This window comes from Palaemon carinicauda, chromosome 37 (genome assembly GCF_036898095.1).
Source record: "Palaemon carinicauda isolate YSFRI2023 chromosome 37, ASM3689809v2, whole genome shotgun sequence".
In the NCBI taxonomy this organism is placed as follows: domain Eukaryota; kingdom Metazoa; phylum Arthropoda; class Malacostraca; order Decapoda; family Palaemonidae; genus Palaemon; species Palaemon carinicauda.
The window spans coordinates 44173407-44190906 of record NC_090761.1 but is presented as its reverse complement, the minus strand read 5'-3'; the positions used below and the strand labels follow the sequence as shown (position 1 = coordinate 44190906).

The 17500-nt window shown below is 35.3% G+C and overlaps 1 non-coding gene across 1 annotated transcript; it reads left to right on the top strand.

Annotated features, from left to right (window-relative positions):
• The first annotated feature begins 15600 nt into the window (after window positions 1-15600).
• On the top strand, window positions 15601-15716 carry TRNAL-CAA (transfer RNA leucine (anticodon CAA)). Its single transcript has 2 exons — window positions 15601-15638; window positions 15672-15716. It is a non-coding gene; the product is annotated as a tRNA-Leu (tRNA).
• Window positions 15717-17500: the final 1784 nt, after the last annotated feature.

Genomic DNA, 17500 nt, shown 5'->3' with positions numbered 1-17500 from the left:
TTACTTCCTTTCCTCACTGGGCTATTTTTCCCTGATAGAGCCCTTGGGCTTATTGCATCCTGCTTTTCCAACTAGGTTTGTAGCTTACCTAATAATAATAATAATAATAATAATAATAATTTTACACTTTCTGTGTTGTGAATTACAACTTACAAAAATAAAAGGCTTTCTTAAATAAACTAAAATTGGAAGCAAGAAACTGGGAAGTGTAAAGTTTACCGGATAATTCAAATTGAAGAGTGACGATTTATCTGTTTTAGAAATTCGATCAAAGACAGCCCGCTCCTCAAGTAGGAGGTAAATGTTAGTATGTTGGCTATGTTGCCAGTTTGTCGATTTTACCGCTCTTAATAAGCATTGAATGATTGTGGTAAGTTATATATGCAGAAGCGCACAAATATCATATGCCTTAATTTTAAGACAACTTTAAAACTTTCATATGATTTTTAAAGCAATTTAAAACATGTTTTTCTCGAGATTTCAATCTTCTATTCGGCAAATTTGAATGTACCCGAGAGGAAACGTTGCTTGAGAATTAACGAAAACGGAACTCATGTGTACAAGACTAAAGAAAACGGAACTTCCGTGTGAAGATAAAAGCGTCAATGCCATTTCGCCAAATACCAAGGTTCACAGAATGGCTCTATATAGGCCTAACTTGGCCAATATCATGTTCCTGTCTTCTCTCTCGTGGTTGGGTGTGAAAGACATCCTCAGTATTCTAAAAGTTTATTTCAGATGTAACCAGACTGAGATGGTCTCCCAAATCTGGCAGTTGATTCGGGGGAACCCCATAAGTTCACACTTTTTGTAAATTTCTTGTCTGTTGAACAGGTTGACACAAGTCTCGTTTTATAGTTTTTATGACTGATCTATATTGATGATGTTACTGATCTTATAATGTTTTTTTTAACTATATTCATTATTTCTCATATAATTAAGGATTATTATTTGGTGAGTAATCACCACATAATAGCAAGCCAAAAGTACAATATAATTTGCAGTAAATATGCATTATCATGGATGTATTAACAAACAAGAGAAATCAGATATCTGACCTCCACCAAAGGCTTAAGATTATCTGTGGTGGAAATTTCGTCAAAATCCATCAATTTGTTGTGACGTTATCTTTAAAATGGCGAAAAATGGATATCCGGATCTAGTATCCGGATATGGGTCATCTCTTAAATTCAATGGGGGCGTCTATGACCCAAGATCTACCTATGAACAATTTTCGTCAAAATCCGTTAAGCAGTTTTGACGTAATCCTGTTCACAGACACAGACAGATAAATAAACCGACTCGAAAACATAACCTCCTTGGCGGAAGTAAAAATGCACAAGGACTATTAAGTCTCCGAGAAAAGTTTCAAAGTTGAAAATAAAATTAACTTTGTTCTCATTTGTTAATATGGTCATAATTTTTCTATTTCAAAAACTGAAAAGGCTTCCGAGAGTTTGCCGACAGGATTCCAATTCGAAATTTCTTATAACGGTGACTTGGTCTTCAAAATTTTACTATAAATTAATAGCTGTTCACATCCAGTCATTATTATTATTATTATTACTTGCTAAGCTACAACCCTAGTTGGAAAAGCAAGATGGTACAAGCCCTGGACCACAACAGGGAAAATAGCCCAGTGAGGAAAGGAAGCAAGTAAAAATAATATATTTTAAGAACAATGACATTTAAATAAATATTTCCTATATAAACTATGAAAACTTTAACAAAACAAGAGGAAGAGAAACGAGATAGAATAGTGTGCTCGAGTGTACCCTCAAGCAAGAGAACTCTAACCCAAGAGAGTGGAAGACTATGGTACAGAGGCTATGGCACTACCTTAAGACTAGAGAACAATGGTTTGATTTTGGAGTGTCCTTCTCCTAGAAGAGCTGCTTACCATAGCTAAAGAGTCTCTTCTACCCTTACTAAGAGGAAAGTAGCCACTGAACAGTTACAGTGCAGTAGTTAACCCTTGGGTGAAGAAGAATTGTTTGGTAATCTCAGTGTTGTCAGGTAAATGAGGACAGAGGAGAATCTGTAAAGAATAGGCCAGACTATTCGGTGTATGTGTCGGCAAAGGGAAAGTGAACCGTAACTAGAGAGAAGGATCCAATGCAGTACTGTCTGGCCAGTCAAAGGAGCCCATAACTCTCTAGCGGTAGTATCTCAACCAAAATGTTAAAAGGATTTACCAATACATCTTCAATTAATGCCCCAATTTTCCTGCTAGCCCCAACTAACTATAAATCAACGTCAAGGAAACTCCGCACAAAATGCCAGTCAGTTAGCCTCTCTCCTCTCTCTCTCTCTCTCTCTCTCTCTCTCTCTCTCTCTCTCTCTCTCTCTCTCTCTCTCATTGATTAAACGCATTCCGTTCGGCAGAAGGATTTCGGCCAACTAGAAACCTTGTCGCAAGACAAGACCTTGACCCAAATCTGGTAAATAACTCATCCACTCTACATTGCATGAAAAAAAAATATTCAAACTAGCTAATTAACCTAATACTAAAATAAAAATGTAATTTTATCATATTCTAATAGATGTTATAATGTATATACAAAAACATAAAATATAATTTGTTAAGAAATATTTCTTTATAAAAGAAAACAAATGTATGTTAAGAAAATGTAGTTGTATTTACATAATAAAAGATAAAAAAAAAATATATCCTAATCACTGAGCTATCAGCAATAGCCTGAGCACAATCAAGATGTACAAACGTACCAAGCTTAAATTTAAATGCGAGTGGATAAAGCTTGAGCTAAAGCCCCATGATCAAGCAATTAAATGGAGAGAAACAGTAGCCATGCACATATACAATGAAACTTGGTAAATAACCAATGAAAAATGATGAATTCTCTCTCTCTCTCTCTCTCTCTCTCTCTCTCTCTCTCCTCTCTCTCTCTCTCTCTCTCTCTCTCTCTCTCTCTCTCTCTTCTGCGCAAAAGATTCAATATTTTTTTAAAAACTAAAATCAACTACCCTAAAACAACAACACAACTATCAATGAATGAATTGTATTATATAAAAATGTTGGCCATCTAACAAGGTGCTGGAGCCAAGAGGCCGTTCAGCGGAAGTGTAAACTCTGAAGAGGTTCGACAACCAGTAAGAAGAAAAGTAGAGGGAATGGGGATTAAGTAGACGAATAAAATGTGGATGCAGCAAAGACCCTGAATTAATGCCTGCAGTGCACCGTTTGAGGCACGCTGATGACACTACCCCTCTATGGGGGTTATCAATAAATGCACTTCCCTCCCTTTATGCTAGTGAGGAAGAGCAATCAACGAGAGAGAGAGAGAGAGAGAGAGAGAGAGAGAGAGAGAGAGAGAGAGAGAGAGAGAGAGAGAGAGAGAGAGAGACCCTGACTTAAATTGCGACCTTGGTAAACGACAATATACGAGCCCTAGCCACCGTTAGGTAGGTCAGAAGGACAACGGAATTAAGGTCAGTATCGATTCTCTAGAGCCTTCCCTCACGGGTGCCTTGCATACCATATATATATATATATATATATATATATATATATATATATATATATATATATACATATATATATGTGTATATATATGTATATATATATATATACATATATATATATATATATATATATATATATATATATATATATATGTGTGTGTGTGTGTGTGTGTGTGTGTGTGAAGGCAGTGTTGCAAATCAATTGGAAATCAGATGGCTTAAAATCGTTTAGTATCAAACAGTTGTAAAATATCATAAAACTATAATGCATTTTTGTTTTCTCGTGGTGAGAGTCATTACGTCATTTGAGGATTTTATATGATTTATGACTTTGGACCATATCCTGACGCTGGGGCTAAGGAGGCCATACGGTTCCAAGGGTAAAAATGTTATAGACAATTAAGTTTGAGGATTTTTTTTTAATATGAATCACGTTACTTGTTGAGAATCAAGGAAGGACTTTAAGATACTTTTAATGTTATATACATTCTTGATATTTTATCTCATTCAAGCGTCTAAGACATTATTACTGGACTACTTTATAAATTTACATGATAAAAAATAAATGAAATAAAAACACACAAGCACTTATGTATATGTATATATAAACAAACATATATACATAGGTGTGTGTATGGTTAGTAACATTACAGATATACGAACACATAAAATGACAAATACCAATAAAGTTCCTTTGCCTTATGAAATAATTTTTCATGAATTCTTTGACAAACAAATGTCATAAAGACAATGATTAATGTGTATCAAACACAACATATCGCATAAATCATGCACTCCGCTTAACGTTGCAATGTTCGATCAGAATAACACTTTTCTTTGGAGAGAGAGAGAGAGAGAGAGAGAGAGAGAGAGAGAGAGAGAGAGAGAGAGAGAGAGAGAGAGAGAGAGAGAGAGAGAATATTACGCATTATTGAACATAGCGCTAGCTAACGCATGCCACAAGTTGAAGACAACACGTAAAGTGACTCACAACAATGACGTCATTTTAGGGTACACAAAATATATGGTCTGCTATCAATACCACAATCCTGTAGGTTAATACACACTATGCTTAATGCATACGACAAACATGAGATTTACAGGAAGTCAAAATCAATGCTCTTCACTTGCCTATTCAATAAAACCATATTCCACTAATCTAACACCATAAGCTAGTATCGATAATATCAATACGTATTTACGATCTCATAATACCATTCAATGGAATCTAAAGCTGAATGACGGGGTAAGAAGGAGAGTTCAAGAAGGAAAACGCTCCCCAAATACATTATTAACAAGTGTTCGTCTAGACGACATTCACAAGAAAGTATTTGTGACAAATTATTGGCACTTACGTTTTCTTTCATGGTCAACAGGGCAACGCAAATACTATTTTAGGATAACTACTGCTAGACAGTTATGGGATCTTTTGACTGGCCAGACAGTACGACATTGGGTCATCTCTGGTTACTGTTCATTTTCCCTTTGCCTACACACACATACACAAACACACACAGAATAGTCTGGCATATTCTCTACTTATTCTACTCTGTCCGCATACACCTGACAACACTTAGATTACTAAACAACTCTTTACCCTAGGGGTTACTGCACTGTAATTGTTCAGTGGCCACTTTCCTCTAGGTAAGGGTATATGGTCAGCAGCTTTTCTAGGAGAAGGACACTCTAAAATTAAATAATTGTTCTCAAGTCTTGGGTAATGCCATAGCCTCTGTACCGTTGTCTTCCATTGTCTTGGGTTAGAGTTCTCTTGCTTGAGGGTACACTTGGGCACGCTGTTCTGTCTTTATTTATGTTACTCTTGTTTTCCTAAAGTTTTTATAGTTTATATAGGATATATTTATTTTAATGTTGTTACTCTTCTTAAAAAATTTATTTTTCCAAGTTTCCTTTCCTCACTGGGTCGTTTTCCCAGTTGGAGCCCCTGGGCTTATAGCATCCTGATTTTCCAACTTGAGTTGTAGCTTAGCAAGTAATAATAATAATAATAATAATAATAATAATGCAGGGAAGCCTACAGTGGAGTGTGATAATACCGCACATATGTCTGCCGCAAAGAACTATGAGGAAATTGGCACTTCAAATACCCTTGGCTCTTGTTGTTGCTGTTATTATTACTACTACTACTACTACGACGACGACGACGACGACGCTAAGCTACGACCCTAGTCGGAAAAGCAGGATGCTTTAAGCCAAATGGCTCCACGGAGAAAAATAGCCCAGTGAGGAAAGGAGATAAATAAATAAACTGCAAGAGAATTTATAAAAAAAATTATAATTAACCACTATAAGAACAGTAACACCATTAAAACAGATCTTTCATATACAAACTATAAAAAGAGACCTATGTTACCCTGGTCAACATAAAAATATTTTTACTCCCTTGGCGGGAAATTTTGTCTTATGTGTTCCCTGTGGTATGTGGTTTACCCTTGTTTGGCCCAAGCACCACTTAAAGGAAAGGAACCTAAAACACAATATACTGTACTTCTCCAATGAGAGAAAAAAATTCTCAATGTGAAGGTCGATGGGGGCGGATAACACAAAACCGTTATTTCACCTCATTCTTTGGGGCATTTATAGTGACAGAGTTGGCGATACTTTAAAGAAAATGGGATGGGGAGGATCAAGTACCATGGAAAACAAGATAATAAAATAAAGAATTTCATGGAAATGATTTAGAAACATAACGGAAAATTTGGGAAAAGGTGGACTGGCCACGGTCTAGGCATGTTTTGTAAACCTAGACCGTGGGACTAACATGTGTTGAGTAAACAATTGAAAGTTGTTGGGTTTCTACTGATCAGCCCCATAAAAACTATAACAGAGAGAGAGAGAGAGAGAGAGAGAGAGAGAGAGAGAGAGAGAGAGAGAGAGAGAGAGAGATAGAGAGGATTTCTTTAAGCAGATTGAGGTCAATGTTATTATCCAAACAAATTCCATGTAAATTATGATAAAAGGAAGAAATTGAATAGATGGCATTCACAAGAGAGGAATATGTCAATCACGCACAAATAAATCCGACATAAACCATGATTAACAAATACCTTAAGCACTGAAGAAAAAAAAAGAGTAAAATTTCAATGGTCATTCTTAATTTCGATGCGCCTCCTACATAACTTTAAAAATGCCTTAAAATAAAAACAAAAACTAAAATTGTTTATTCGATTCTCTCTCTCTCTCTCTCTCTCTCTCTCTCTCTCTCTCTCTCTCTCTCTCTCTCTCTCTCTGTTATTATTTTTTATGGGGCTGATCAGAAGAGACCCAACAATTTACGATTGTGTACTTAACATATGCATGTCCCGCGGTCTATGTATACAAAACATACCTACAGTAGACCGTGGCCAGTCCACCATCACCCAAATTTTCCGGGATCAGTCTCCAAATCATTTCCATGAAATTCTTTACTTGATTTTATATATATATATATATATATATATATATATATATATATATATATATATATATATATATATATATATATATAGTATATTCCCCGCGTGAGGATGGTTATCTGATAATAAACAACATTCAACCTTAAAATATTGTCACATTCATACTTTCACTGATGAGTTTTGGATGACCCACTAAAAAAAAAAAAAAAAAAAAAAAAAAAAAAAAAAAAACCACATACATTAGCAGTGTGTCAAACGGTGCCCCTCCACATATCTCATGTTCCTCCTAGAAATGGAATACCACGCAATCTATCCAGCACTTCCTAGGTCTTCTTCCGTTTCCTCATAATACACCTCATACTATTGTAAACCAATATCAGTTTACCGACGCTAACTTTATAACTTTATATATATATATATATATATATATATATATATATATATATATATATATATATATATATATATAGTGTGTGTGTGTGTGTGTCTGTCTGTCTGTGTGCGCGTGCGTTCATCGAAAACACGTTATCAAAACACGACACAACATTAATAAAAAAAATGACATATAATGGATATTGCTCAAGGTTACTCAAGCTCAGGTCGTTAGGTATCACATCACCCTCCCCATATATGAATGATCACAAAACTTTGGTTACTTTAACTTCAAAAGGGCTTGAGGATGAACTAACGGGATCTGCCGTAAAATATTGTATTCTAAGTCACACAGACACACACCAAAGAGCAGTCTGAATTTTATCATATAAGAAGGATTCCCTTAAATAACAGCAACTACAAAAACTTTTAATTGCCTTCGTCTTTTATTCCATTTATCTTTAAAAAAATAAAAAACAAAGGGAAAAAATATTGAATCCGGTTGTCATCAGAGTTGTCTGATAGAGGTATGGCTCTCAAGAACGCAAATGAACATGCAACACTATTTTATGACACGAGAGGACTGACTAATATCGGTGAACGAATGGACGACCCCTTTGAACTGTGGCGCCTTCTACATAAATCATTTGTTTGTCCTTGAATTTACTCGTTCTTGGGCTATGTATACTGTACGGTCGATCTCGTGAGTCGCGAGTGACGTTATGCAACTGGCGAGCAAATGCGTAGGCAAGTCAGAACCATTGCACCGGTGAGATATTTGGTTGAAAAAATGTCACATGTATAATCATAGATCGATTGGTTTTGAGTTTTCTGACATGTATAATCATGGATAGGCGGACGAATAAATGATTATTACTAATAAAAAGGAGATCACTTGAAAGGTTTGCAATGCGAAGCTGCTTCTGCATCGCATTCCAGCAAACCCCAAATTTGTCTTTTTATTGTTGGCATATTCTAACCACCACTAAAAAATATAACGCAAAATTATAATCACGAATTAAAATGCACAATAGAAATGATAAATATAAAATTTCCTTTTGGCATTCACTACGCATTTCCTACAAATACACTACGAAGGCAAGAACGTCGTAGAGCAGGTTAAGTACAAGAGGAAGTGCGTGTAATTCCACTATGGGAACAAGCCATATGTTTCCCCACCTTGACGCCTCTTGCCCGCAACTTCCTCTTGCGTGCAACAGTCAGCCTTGCGGATTATTATTATTATTATTATTATTATTATTATTAACTAAGCTGCAACCCTAGCTGGAAAAGCAGGATACTATAAGCCTAAGGGCTCTGACAAAGAAAATAGCCGTGAGGAAAGGAAATAAATAAACTATATGAGAAGTAATGCATACAGAATATAAAATATCTTAAGATCAGTAATATAGTTAAAATAGATATATCATATATAAAGTATGAAGACAATTACGTCAGCCTGTTCAACATAAAAACTCTCGCTAGAAGTTTGATCTTCTGAATCTGATCTATTTGTTGATGAGGTTAAGGATTGTTATAATTACTATTATTATCATCATGGTTGCTGTTGTTCACAAGGAAAATTCCATGAAAGTGAATTATTTGTAAAGGAAGTTTAGACAAACAGATCTTTCATGTTTTAGACAAGAATTTAGAGCCAGTATAAGAAAATTGTTAGACCAAAAATAAATTAATAAAAGGAAAATCACAGAATAAACGAATATAGCGTACACCTCTGCAAAAGGGTATTAAAAATCTGCTAAAAGTTATATAAATCGAAAACGCAGTAAATCCATTAATAGGACATCGAGACTATTAACCTATTTAACCTATAAAAATCTGTTAAAAAATTAATGACTTTCATATCGACAAATTGTCAGTTCTGGGACAATATCTCTTCTCGTTGTGACTAGTCTGTACATGTATAAATACTATTCTTAACCCTCTTCTTACTTAAAAAGCGTTGGTAATGGAAATATGTGTGCATACTGCATACACGCATGTGTGTACACACACACACACACACACACACATATATATATATATATATATATATATATATATATATATATATATATATATATATATATATATATATATATATATACCATCCTGTCTTTACCTGCTAGTTAGTGTTTTTTCATAGTTGAATTTTTGTGACGTTCTTGCTCGTAAGGCACTGTATAAAAACTCGATGATTATTTAATAAAGTTTTACATGCATTCACCTCGCTTCTCAGTTATCACCAATGTGCGGAGGCGCCAGTTAGGTGATAACGGAGAGGCAAGGTGAATGCCATGAAGCACGTGCGATATACCATAAAGCACAAAAGCGGACGAAAGCTAAGGGTAAACGAGGTAATATGTAAGGGGGATTAACGACCTTCTGATGAGCTTTCTGTTAAGTGCATGACGCAACAGATTTGGTAAACGTTTTTTACTGCATATCGGATAACAGGACTCATCGCCGATTTAGCCGTTAAAGAATGAGAGTGGTATAACCGTTGTGGTGTTGTCTCTGATGAAACGTGATACATAAATTAAGTTTGTATTCTATTTCCAATGAAAATGACACATTGTTGGTCAACATTCCAGTTTTGAAATGGAATCGCAAAGAAGTCTGACAAAAACTAAATCAATGTCTTTATACCATGTTACAAATAAAGTCCCGTCAACCTATTGGGATACCACGTGTGGATTATTTTCTTCATTGGCCTCCAATCTACCAATTTCACTATTAATAATATTTGCCACGCTTTCTCGTTCAATACATCATCATCATTAGAATATCCTCCTACGCCTATTGACGCAAAGGGCCTCGGTTAGATTTCGCCAGTCGTCTCTATCTAAAGCTTTTAAATCAATACCTCTACATTCATCATCTCCGACTTCACGCTTCATAGTCCTGAACCATATGGGACAGGGTCTTCCAACTCTTCTAGTGCTTTATGGACCACAGTTAAAAGTTTAAATACTGTACATACTTTACTATACACACACACACACACACACACACACACATATATATATATATATATATATATATATATATATATATATATATATATATATATATATATATATATATATATACTACCTTTGAAGTAAACTCCATTTGTTAAATACACTTCGTGAGGGTTGTGCAGCCAATGTACTGTAGGTGTTTCTAAAGGTACTTGGCAGCATTTCCATAGGGTGCTCTTCATTTCTAATTCACTCTCTTTAACTCACCTAATTTGATTATCCAAATTCCTGGATTATACCGTGTTCAAATTACACCCCTTTCTTTGAAATAAATATATCATTATTATTATTATTATTATTATTATAAGCTAACCTACAACCATAATTGGAAAAGCAAGATATTATAAGCGCAAGAGATCCAACAGGAAAAAAAAGCCTAGTGAGTAAAGGAAACAAAAAATAAATAAACTACAAGAGAAGTCGTGACGAATTAAAATAAAATATTCTATGGAAAGTAACAACATTAAATTAGATTTTTCATATATAAACTATGAAAACTTGAAAAAAAGGAGGAAAATAAGACAAAATGGTGTGCTTCAGTGTACCCTCAAGCAAGAGAACTCAGAAAAATAGCTTGATGTTTTGTAATCTCAGCGTTGTCATGTGTATTAAGAAAGAGGAGAATGTGGAAAGAATAGGTCAGACTACTCGGTGTATGTGCAGGCAAAGGAAAAATAAGCCATAACCAGAGAGAGAGGGGGATCCAATGTAGAACTGTCTAGCCAGTCAAAGGACCCAATAATTACCTTCTAGTGGTAGTATCTCAACGGGTGGCCTAAACTCGTTTATTCATAATAGAGATAATCCTTTTAATTCTTCTATTACCTTGGTTCACAAGAGCAATTGATAAAGGGAGGCCTGTCATCTGGTTGAAAGACAGTTGCTAATTCTTCGGTCCACTTTTTTTTTCAACAATTCCTGTTTTGATTGAGTTTAAAGAAAATGTTCATCTCGTAAGTAGGCCTATAAATGATTCGTACTTGAAATGCGTGAAATTTCAAGAACATCATCATCATCTCCTCCTACGCCTATCGACGCGTTAGATTTTGCCAGTCGTCTCCATCTTGAGTGTACATGAACTGTTTGTACAGAATTCATGTTCATCAAAATGACAAAAATAGCCAAATATTTCCCTTTTTCAATATAAACTGGGAGGTAATTTTATTCATTAGACCGGAAATGCAAGAAAGGCGTGGTGGAAGCACCAACCAATAAAGAGGGCGCTGTAGTAAATATTTTAAGAATCGCTGCTTTATAAGAACACTACCCTCTTATTTAGTCTGACTCCTAAAGTTCTTAGTCTGATTACTAAAGTTCTCTGGATAGGACCACATCTCGACTCATTCATGGCAACAACCAAACACGCGCTTGAGTATTCTAATGTTTCTGTTGACTCAATTTCTCTTAATCTATAAGCCTAAGTACGAATTTTAAAGGTATATTCATCCATGTCAAATACGGATGTAGCCTCATACACCATCCACGACAGTCGCTGACTTCGGAAGCTTTGATTTCCATCGTCCAGTTGTCTTCCGTAATTGTACCTTTCTACTTCACCCATAAAAGTCTATTTCAGCGTTTCGTTTAAAGGTGAAATCTAACCCTCTTACTCGACTTTTTTTTTTTTTAATTCCCAATTTTGGATCGTCTCGATACCTTAAATGTCGGTTAAATAAGAAAACTGCGGCCGTGGACTCGCTTAAAAGAGCATAAACAGGGCATGTCTGAGGCCTTCTTTCTGCAGTGGACTAGTAATGGCTAATGATGATGATATACATTAAACACTAAATAAGGTTGACGGGGGGGGGGGGGCAGCACAACAGTACTCATCCTTTCACAACTAAATCGTTATTGACAACTAAACAACCTGTTACGTAAAATTTCAATTGCCTTGGTCGCACAATGGCCCTTCGTTCGTTAGATTGTTTGAGATACTACCGCTAGAGAGTTATGGGGTCTTTTGACTGGCAAGATAGTACTACATTGGATCATTTTCTCTGGGTTACAATTCATTTTCCCTTTCCCTACGGTCTTTTGACTTGCAAGATAGCACTACATTGGATCATTATCTCTGGTTACAGTTCATTTTCCCTTTCCCTACACATACACCGAATAGTCTGGCCTATTCTTTAAAAATTATCCTCTGTCCTCATACACCTGAAAACACTGAGATTACCAAAACAATTCTTCTTCACCCAAGGGGTTAACTGCTGCACTGTAATAGTTTAGTGGCTACTTTCCTCTTGGTAAGGCCAGAAGAGACTCTATAGCTATGGTAAGCAGCTCTTCTGGGAGAAGGGCACTTCAAAATCAAACCTTTGTTCTCTAGTCCAGGGTAGAGCCATAGCCTCTGTACCATGGTCTTCCACTGTCTTGGGTTAGAGTTCTCTTGCTTGTGGGTACACTCCAGCACACTATTCTATTTCTCTACCTCTTGTTTTGTTATAAGTTTTTATAGTTTATATGAACATGTTTATTTTAATGTTAATGTTCCTAAAATATTTTCTTTTCCTTGTTTCCTTTCCTCACTGGGCTATTTTCCCTGTTGGAGACCCTGGGTTTATAGCATCCTGGTTTTCCAACTAGGAAGGTAGCTTAGCAAGTAATAATAATAACAGTAATAAATTGTGGTAAAACAACTACCACCAAACTCCATACTCCACCACATACTAGTACAGAAGACACCGGTATAGCGTTAAACCAGTATAGATAAACTTATAATCCTATTCAATCCATCCTGTTCTACAATTCATCCGGACCTTTTAGGCCTAACACAATACACATATACATACCAACACATGCACGTGCACACACATACACACACATATATATATATCATATATATATATATATATATATATATATATATATATTGTATATAATATTACTTGCTATGCAACAACCGTACTTGGAAAAGCAGCATGCTATAGGCCTAATGTCTCCAACAGGGAAAATAGCCCAGTAAGAAAATGAAAAAAAAAAAACTACAAGAGAAGTAATTAAAAATTGAAATAAAAATATATATATACATATATATATATACTGTATAGATTATTACTTGCTATGCTACAACCCTAGTTGGAAAAGCAGCATGCTATAGGCCTAATGTCTCCAACAGGGAAAATAGCCCAGTAAGGAAATGAAAAAAATGAAATAAAATAAACTACAAGAGAAGTAATAAAAAATTGAAATAAAGTATTTTGAGAACAGTAGTCTAACATCATTAACATTGACGGTAGATAACATACTTTGTGGTATATTCCATACTATAGTAGAAATTCGACGGTAGGTAGCATACTATAATAGCACCGATAAAACTTTCAAACAAACTGTAGACACAAAAAAAAAACAAGAGAAAGAGAAATAATATAGAACAGTGCCCACGTGTACCATCATTTCAAGTAATGAGAGAGAGAGAGAGAGAGAGAGAGAGAGAGAGAGAGAGAGAGAGAGTGAGAGAGAGAGAGAGAGAGAGAGAGAGAGAATTATTCTTTGCGCAACAAAACCGGTAACAGCAATTTCTGCAAAACGAAATCCTACAAATAATAAAACGATAAAAAAATCCTACTAAATATCCTGAGAGAAATTTTAAATGGAAATACTGATAACTTTGTTAATGATGAATAATAGAAAATCATTATGAAGTTCAATTTGGTCCTCATTCATTGAACCAATGCAAAACAGCATTTTTCAGGTATCATAGATATATTGTATAGGCCTAATCCTTTTCAAAACATGACGTTGTGGTAAAGTTTAGCCTACATAACATAAAATACTAAAACTTTCCTGATAGACTTGTAACAACCATAAAACCCCATCAACCACTCTATTACAAATTTAGGAGTATTATATCAAAATTTGATTTTGATGTGACGTACAATTGCTCTCCTTTAAGTAGAGTATGAAACAATTTTCGAATATCATTCCTTTGACTGTTAGGTATTAGATTCAAAACATAACACTTGTGAACACGTGTAAACATTACAAGTTTTCTCATCTAAATTACCATCTTGCTCGTAAATGAAACCCTCAATACCTCTTCACTTACTGTGTTTCTATGTTACATTTGTGACGTGCATGTGGGGCAACGTACATTGTGAAATAATAAAAAAACGAAATAGAATTCAATATTACCGTACGCAAATTTTGGATATAAAACGTTCCAAACTCTGGCGACACTTGGCAACTACCCAACGGCACCGCAAGTAGTTGCATGTAACGTAAGTGAGTCACGTGACCAGTTTCAATATAAAGAGAAAAGTGCTTCTAACTTACAGTACATCCTATTGCTAAAACACTAAAGATCTCACCTTGTTATTGTATGATGGGAAACAACGCCCATAAAGTAATCCAACTGAGTTAAAATGAGTGCAATTCACTAACGTTTAACACCTGAGAATGGCTCATAGCCACTGACACTGACAACATGAAAAGCTCCCCTTCCCCGACCCTTTGCTTTTCCGTACTTCCTGTTCCTGAAATGGTGCTGTGATATATTGCCTCTCCTGTGTTTCATTAAATGAAAAGTACTGCTCTCTCATGATTGCAGTATATACTACAAATTTTTAATAGATGTAGTCTAATTAATTTGAAAGTTGTGATATTCTCCTCTAAAATGACATTTATTATATTGAAAGTGGTTACTATGACAGCAAATCATTCGTGCTTAATCAACAAAAATTATTCTGCGGTATGATAACTTTTTATGTGAAGTAACATTGTGTATGAATAAACCCTGTAATCAACAAAAACTGAGGATTTGTTTGCCACTAATAATATCATTATTGGCAACTATACATTCTAAAAAGAAGTGGAAAAATGCAGTGATGGATCAAGTTGAGGTTAACACATGGGGCCATGGGGATCGTATGGTACTTTGGTAAGTTAGAGAGTTGCACAGAAAAGGTTTCCCTATTAGTCAGGAAAGTTGCCGTTGACCATCGTTTACAATTACTATAAACAAAAACCATATTAAATTCAATCTGTGTCAATAATTTTCAGCAAAGAATTAAGTTTACGAGTATTCGTTATTCACAACATCCCTCAAACTAATATGATTTGTAAAATGCTGCCCGGCTTCAGTTACCTTCACTAGAAAAATAAGCATTCTCCGTCAGCTGATGTATCAAAGAAAACGGAATTTAGTAAAACGTGAATGGTGGCAGGAAGAGTATCAACGGTGTAAATTTGCTATTCATCACAATCTTTACATAATTTACAATAAACTCAATTGCACTTGGATTTTCTATTTATTAATTATTAAGGTATAATTAATATTATATACATAGAATCTAGTGATATTGTATGTCAGGATGGCCGAGTGGTCTAAGGCGCCAGACTCAAGGTAACTTCTCTTCCGATAGAAGAGCAATGGGCATTCTGGTCCTCTCTGAGGGCGTGGGTTCGAATCCCACTTCTGACAGAACATTTTATTTTACTTACCCGTTACGTAACACTCGTTCGTTGAATTATTGGAGGCAAATCAAAAATATCTTCAAACATTCGTCTGGAGATCTGAATATGGAATCCTGGAGTATATAACCCGGCGTTTGAACGTTTCAATAAAAAAAAGGACCTAAATTGTGATATGCACTTGAGTAACCGAGATTACCAGGGTTAAATGATGAACAAGCGATATCTGCTCCGAGGCTGTAAGAAAAGTAGAGAAAATGATACTTCTGTAACATTGGTTTTTAATATTCATGTAAAAATAACTTCACTCTCGTCAGATACTGGTTGATTAACAGATCCTATGATATATAAGGCACCCGATAAAATGAAGATATTAAGGCTTTAAGAAGAAACTGAAGACTTGTTCTGTTTCGATAATGTGGATTTAGCATAAAACACGTTATGCATTGTGATATGCATAATACCTAAGAATGTGTGCGATAAAATTATCTTATAGGCCCTATATAAGTGCGTAGGCCCTAGGGTTACCCTGTGTGATAGGACCAGGATCGCAGCCCTTAAAGTAAAGTAGGAATCACGTGTTAAAAATTCACAACTAGAACAGCACCTGCAAAACTCTCTCAGATATCATAACACTTTTTCATTATTATTATTATTATTATTATTATTATTATTATTATTATTATTATTATTTGCTAAGCTACAACCCTAGTTGGAAAAGCATGATGCTGTAAGCCCGAGGGTTCCAACAGGAAAAATAGCCCAGTGAGGAAAGGAAAAAAGGAAATTAAAATATCTTAAGAGTAACAACAGTAAAATAAACATCTATATAAACTAACTTTAACAAAACAAGAGGAAGAGAAATAAGTTAGAATAGAGTGCTCGAGTGTACTCTCAAGCAAGAGAACTCTAACCCAAGACAATGGAAGACCCTGGTACAGAGGCTATGGCACTACACAAGACTAGAGAACAATGGGTTGATTTTAGAATGTAATAGGCCAGACTATTCAGTGTGTGTGTGTAGGCAAAGGGAAATGAACCGTAACCAATAGGGAAGTAGCCACTGAACAATTACAGTACAGTAGTAACCCCTTGAATGAAGAAGAATTGTTTGGTAATCTCAGTGTTGTCAGGTGTATGAGGACAGAGGAGAATGTGGAAAGAATAAGCCAGACTATTCGGTGTATGTGGAGGCAAAGAAAAAGTGAGCCATAACCAGAGAGAGGTATCCTATGTAGTAATGTCTGGCTAGTCACAGGACTCCATAACTCTCTAGCGGTAATATCTAAACGGGTGGCTGGTGCCCTGGCCAACCTATCGTTGATTACACAAACCGAATTAAAAATGAATACTTCTAGGTTTTAAGGTGTTTAATGAATTGCTGAAAATAATTTAATTATTAATTATAGATTAGAATTATCTTCAACACATTGTTAGTGTACTGCATAGAATTTAGTTACTAAAAGACATTTTGCGTCGCCACAATGCTAGGCCAATGTTTCCGAATACAGTGTCATCAGTAAAAAAAGGGCATTATATCACAAATGATGTATGTTCTGAATAACAATGTGTTATAATACCACTTAGTCACCATGATAATATTGCAATATGAAAATGTTGAGACGTGATTGCTGAATATTAAAATAGCCCAATGCGCGCACAATGTTCATTTTTCGTTTAACTGAAACTGGTTTTACATTTATTATTATTATTATTATTATTTGCGAAGCCACAACTCTAGTTGGAAAAGCAGGATGCTATGCCCGAGGGCGCCACAAGGGAAAATAGTCCAAT